This window comes from Suncus etruscus, chromosome 1 (genome assembly GCF_024139225.1).
Source record: "Suncus etruscus isolate mSunEtr1 chromosome 1, mSunEtr1.pri.cur, whole genome shotgun sequence".
NCBI lineage: Eukaryota > Metazoa > Chordata > Mammalia > Eulipotyphla > Soricidae > Suncus > Suncus etruscus.
The window spans coordinates 118,109,106-118,115,577 of record NC_064848.1 but is presented as its reverse complement, the minus strand read 5'-3'; the positions used below and the strand labels follow the sequence as shown (position 1 = coordinate 118,115,577).

The 6,472-nt window shown below is 32.3% G+C and overlaps 1 pseudogene; it reads right to left on the bottom strand.

Annotated features, from left to right (window-relative positions):
* Window positions 1-6,173: 6,173 nt before the first annotated feature.
* LOC126025504 (uncharacterized) lies at window positions 6,174-6,271 on the bottom strand (annotated as a pseudogene).
* Window positions 6,272-6,472: the final 201 nt, after the last annotated feature.

Sequence of the window (6,472 nt, the reverse complement as noted above, 5' to 3'; positions counted from 1 at the left end):
AAAAGCAAAATTTCTTAAATATCAGAAGTTGTACCTGTGATAAATTAAATAATTTCATGTGTATTAATAACCTTAGCTAAAAGTAAAAAGTAAGATTGCAGTCAACTGAAATCCACAGCAAAGCATACTCATAAAACTTCTTATTCACAAAAGAACCTCAAATAAAAAATAAGACACAATAGTTAAAGAGAAAAATTGCACGTGTTAAAAATGGCAAAGAAATTTTTATTAAAGACTATTGTATTAGGGAAGACAGATTGAACTCAATTCCCTATAAATAAAAGGAGGTTTTTAGGTACTGAGGTGAGTGAGTACAAAAATATGAGAGGCCCTTGGGAGAGAGTCAAGGTTTGCTCTGTAAATTAGGCTGTCAGTGCATGCTACCTGTCACTTATGGAAGTTAGGTCTGTATCTTCTCAGTGAGACTTGAAGACAGAGGCTTTATCCTCTTTGATGATTACATTACAAAGGGATAGCTCCCAGCCTCTTGAGAAACATCTTCCTGAGTTGTAGCAGAATTTTATCTCAAAAGGACAGAGAAAAAAATTAAAAACAGAAAGTTTCTAAAGTAAAAGTTCTATGAAAAGGGAGATCAGGGTCTTACAGTCATCCTGTCTACAATTTGGGCAAGCTTGAGGGAATATTAAGGCTACTTTGTCAACATTTCTCGAGATAAATGCTCAAATCAAAATATGTTTCTTAGAGAGGCCAGAGAGGCAGGCCACTATGTTAAGGTGCTTGTCTTGAATATGAACAAACAACCCGGATTATGTCTTGGCACTGCTTATTGTTCTCCATATCCCTGACACTAGTGACCACTGGATTCAGAATCAGGGGTAAGCCTTAAGGATTGCTAGTTGTGGTCTCAAAACAGACCAAATCAAAAGAGAATATGTTACCTGGGATGAGACTTTCTGGTTGTAAATAATATAATTGCCAGTTTTGTTTTTAGAGCTGTTATGAGAAGTGACTTTAGTGATAGCAAGTCACTAAACACTGTTGATAGCAGTGAGAAATAGAAATACCAAAGACAAGAAAGAAAAATAGCATAATTATTCAATTCATTAAGTTTTGAAGCTACTAGTCATCTTGAAAAAATTTTATTTTAAGTAAGTTCAATAATATATGGTCCTGATATCACATTATACCAGGGGGTCCTTTTTCCCCATATACACAAGGTAACTGTTACTTGTCATAATATTTTCTAATGATTGAAGCTAATTTTTTCAATTTCATCATAATAATTCATTTTATGTTCTAAATAGGCACAGATGATTTAAAAAGAGATAGCTAAAGAGAAGAAAACAAATTAAGAAAAAGGCAGTTAAGCTTATTTGATGGAATTTTCTATGCAACTAATATCTACTGGGGATATATGCACATTCAACATCAGAAAATACTGCAATGATTTATCTTCATTTTTAAGACAAAAATAAATTAAATTTTGCCCATCTTAAAAAATATGCTGCAGTCCTAACCTCCAAGTGCCTCAGAATGTCACCTAAATTGAAGCAAGGATCTTTTCAAAGACAATTAGTTAAAATTATGGAATGTATTTATGTGCCCCTAATCCTGTATGATGGTGTCCTCACACATAGCTGGCAATTTGTGCACTGTTAGTGGGAATATCGACAGCATGATGAGACATAAGGAGAAGACAATCATCTTCCAGCCAAGGAGAAGCCAGGAATAGATTTTTTTCTCAGAACAAACAGTTCTCAATAAAAATTAACCTTCTTCACATTTCATTTCAAACTCCTTGCCTTCAGAACTGTGAAGCAATTTCTGTTATTTAAGCCATACAAAATATGGTACTGCTTCACAATAGGCCTATATTAATAATACAAGTGTGTTTGATTAAAAATGTTGCAAAATGGGGCCGGAGCAATGGTGCAGGGCGTAAGGTGTCTGCCTTGCGTGTTCTAGCCTAGGATGGACCACAGTTTTTCTGATCCCTCCAGCATCCCATATGTCCCCCAAGTCAGGAGCAATTTTTTTTTTGGGGGGGGGTTTGGATCACACCTGGCAGCTCTCAGGGGTTACTCCTAGCTCCACGCTCAGAAATCGCTCCTGGCAGACTCAGGAGATCATATGGGATGCTAGATTCAAACTAATGACCTTCTGCATGCAAGGCAAATGCTTTACTTCCATGCTATCTCTCCGGCCCCAAGTCAGGAGCAATTTATGAGCACATAGCCAGGAGTAACCCCTGAGTATCACTGGGTGTGGCCGAAAAAAATGTTTCAAAATATTGTTGTTTTCTAATTTGAGGAATGCTATCATTTCACAATACTTTAAGAAGAATGTGCTTCTCACTTTTGTTGACCTAAGTGTCATGTTATTCTGCTGTTTAACAAAACAGTTTGATTTTAATTTGGTGTCTAAAACTTAAAGTACTATGGCTTTTGGAATTTTGTTAGTAAATCTTTAATAAACTAAATTCAATTTAATTCAAAATCTTAAATATTTTTTAACTAACTCAATAAAACTTTCATGGTATACACATATAGAGAAATACACACCACAAATATTTAAAAAATAGTAAACATGATCAGCTCTATATTAAATAATTTACTTTAATATTATATTTTACAAAAAATATACTGAAAATTTCAAAAATATTTATTTCAAATTTCAAAACTCTTGTCTTAGAGATTTATATATGCATAGTTAAATACTTATAATTTTGAGAGAGACACTAAGCCTATGTGTGAGGTGAATTTTGATTTTATTATAATTATAGGTATAGTTAATTCACATGTATATATATACTGACCTTATATTAAAAATAAAGAAAATAAAAACGAAACTATAAGAACATATTGTCAAACCAACTAACTGAATTTTTGATGTTCATGTTATATACTGGTTTTTACTCCACATACTATATTAACAGTTTTAAAAATTATTTTAGCTTGTAACAAGCTAACTTAGATTCAGTATAGATTTGATATTAATCAGGTACTAAAAGGAAGTCTAGAAAAATGCATTTTAATAATGGAAATGTCATGTATATAAATTGTTTAATATTTAAGGTCCCAGTTTTATATTTCTTTTATAAATTATATTGCCTTCAGGTTAACTTACTAATGTTCTTGATGGATACTAAGGATACTACAGAAAACTGCTAAAATCTTTAAATGGATAAAAATCAAATCATAAATAATGCATTCTTGCATATAGATAAGATATTCATCTTGGCTATTTTAAAGTTTTTAAAAGGGGAGAAATTATTCAGCTTAGGTGTTTTTGTAACAAATCAAATGCTAATGACAATTTTGCTTGCATTTTGCTATTTGTCATTAGAAATGTCATACCATAAAATGATATACAATAATCTCTCTCAGTGACAGATTAATTGGTTTTCTCTGTTTCATTTTAGGAAATTTAAATTTCTGGGTTAGATATACTTGTATTTGTTCTAAGACAATGCCTTCAAATGCATGTTTTGTAGAATAATTTAAGGCTGTTTCTGTATATATTTATAACATATTTTTTTCTTCTCACTGTCTTCTTGAATAGTAAAACAATGTAATCAGAGGGACCAAAGATATAATATAATGAGTAAGTGCTTAACTTGCACAATGCTGATCCTGATTCTATCCAATGCCCCCCATCACGTTTGGTCTCTGAGCACCACCGAGGCTCACTCCTAAGTACCACTTGGAAAGTCCCATAAGAGCATAACTACAAAATAGAATAACAACAACAAAAAAAGTATCTTTCAAGGAGGCAAGATGGGGAGAAGTGGAGAGAAGAGACAATGGGGAAAAGGGAACATAGTTTGAGGAAGGGAATCATGAGGTAGTGAAATGAAGATAAGAAAATTATATGCCTAAAAGTCTATTACAAACTACTATGTAAACCACGGTGTCTAACTAGAATAATTTAAAAAATAACAAATCCAGAAATGCTGTTTACTAGTGTGCCACCAGAAAAACCAGTGTCTGAACCTCCTTGAGTGTATAGTCTGTAAAACAGGAGAACAACTGTCTTGTCTTTGTTAGACATGCTTTTCCCTACAGTGTTCTTTAGCTAAATTTTGCATGCCTTTTAAGTATTTTCTCAAATTGTTGTTTCTCAAGGAAGTGAACGCTACCTATTCTGATCAATATATCAGAGTTTCTCTCCATAACTTGAAGTAGTCCATATTCTTTCTCTCATTTTACATCAAATAACATTTGCCACTTATAAACCATTTTTATAAATTATTGTATATGTAATTATTGTTCTGACTGTTGAACATAAATTCCATTAGTATAATATTTGTGGGTCATAAGTAATACTGTGTTTTGGTGCTAGAAGGCTTTTAGTTGGTAGGTTTGTTTTTTAATGTTCTTTATGACCTCTTATAGCTTATATAAGATAGTAGGACTCAAGTACCTTCCTGCTATGGTTTTGGGAATAAATTGCAAAAATGAGCTAAAATAATTCCAGTTGTTGCAATAGAGTAGACTGTTTCTTGCCATTCCAGGGGATTAAACAAAAGCTAATTTTCCCTGCTCACAAACTCAGGTCAAACGGGAAAGGCTGAGTGTCTTCCCAGTGTATATTGTAATTGGCCTGCCACTAGAAAGGACAATAGTCTTATTTTCTGGGTCCCAAAGAATCACAGAACTATGAATCAATTGCTTAAAAATTGTCAGTTACATGAAACAGAAAAATCCAATTGAATATACAGTATAGTGAAGCTCTTTACTCCTACTGATGAAAAGACCAAAAATCTTATAAGAAAGACAAAAATAAAAGATGTTCCGAAGAAAGAAAACAAGAAAAATAAAAAAATATCCCAACTCTTTTTGGAGAATGTCCAATAAAGGTGATTATTTCACTCTTATTTTATAAAATTTACTTTTATACCAAAGTCAACAATGACATAATATGAAACCAAAAGCACTAAAATGTATCTCATAAACACAAACAAAAAATTTAAAACCAAATTCTGGTAAGTTACATTGAACAATATACTAATATTATGCATCACAATCAAGTCATAGTTTACTCAGGAATGCAGATTAATGTAGCATTCAAAGAACAATTAATGTAATTTTCTAGTTTAAGAACATAATAATCTCAATGAATGTAGCACAATATTTTATAGAATAAAGCCCATCATTAAATCCTGAATTTTTAATTAAAATATTTATCAATATAGTAAAAAAGGAAAGTTTTCAATCCAGTCTAAGCCACCTATAAAAATGTTAACAGTTTATTTAATCTAGAAAAATAGAACGCGAATCTATAACTTCAGAAGCAAGGAGAAGAAACTGCCCTAATTAATTATAGCTATCACTATAGAGATCCTAAACACTGTAATAAGGAAAATCTAGAAAAGTTACTCACACTAAAAAGAAAAAAATTCTTAATGTTAATATAGCATGATAATAATTAATATGTAAGAAATGTATTAAAAGATAAATTTAGGAATATCAACTATTTAGGAACAATAAGCAAACTTTTATCTATATTATCTATACAATTGGGAATTAAAATATTAATGATATCAAATTATATATCACTTAGCAAAAATTTTAAGATGCATGTAAAATTGTACACTAAATTTATTGAATATTTTAAGAGAAAGTAAATACTTAAATATTTGTAAAATACACTTTATTAGAAAGACTTTTAATATGGAAACTTTCCCCTATTAGTTTTAGTGATCAAGGCAGGTTTTGTTTTTTCTGTTTGTTTGTTTGTTTGTTTGAAAACATTGACAAGCTGATTTTGAAATGTATATTAAAAGATGCAGATTCTTTTTTTTGGGGGGGGGCCACACCCGGCGGTGCTCAGGGGTTACTCCTGGCTGTCTGCTCAGAAATAGCTCCTGTCAGGCACGGGGGACCATATGGGACATCGGGATTCGAACCAACAACCTTTGGTCCTGGATCGGCTGCTTGCAAGGCAAACGCCACTGTGCTATCTCTCCGGGCCCCAAAAGATGCAGATTCTTATATAATCAAAATAAGTTAAAATAAAAATATAAGACTTATATTTCCTAATTTTGAAACTATTATAAATTTATTATGGTCCCAGAAAAAAAATAAAGCATAAAACAAAAAAATGTGACCGAACCATGTAAATAGAGGCCTATGCATTAGTCCTTTATGTATTTCAATTGGTTTCCTTTGAAGTAGTCTTCATATGTATCTCTTTTCTCTTTTTTTTTCTTTAAAAATATGGAACGCTTCACGAATTTGCGTGTCATCCTTGTGCAGGGGCCATGCTAATCTTCTCTGTATCGTTCCAATTTTAGTATATGTGCTATCTCAATTGATTTCCTTTGGATTAGTCCTCATAAGTATTTTAATTGGTTTCCATTGGTTTTGTTTCCCCATTGCCTCTTTGTTTGTTTGTTTGTTTTTGGGTCACCCCTGACAGCGCTCGGGTTACTCCTGGCTCTAAACTCAGAAATCGCTCCTGATAGGCTCAGAGGACCAAATGGGATGCCGAGAACCATCGACCTTCTGCA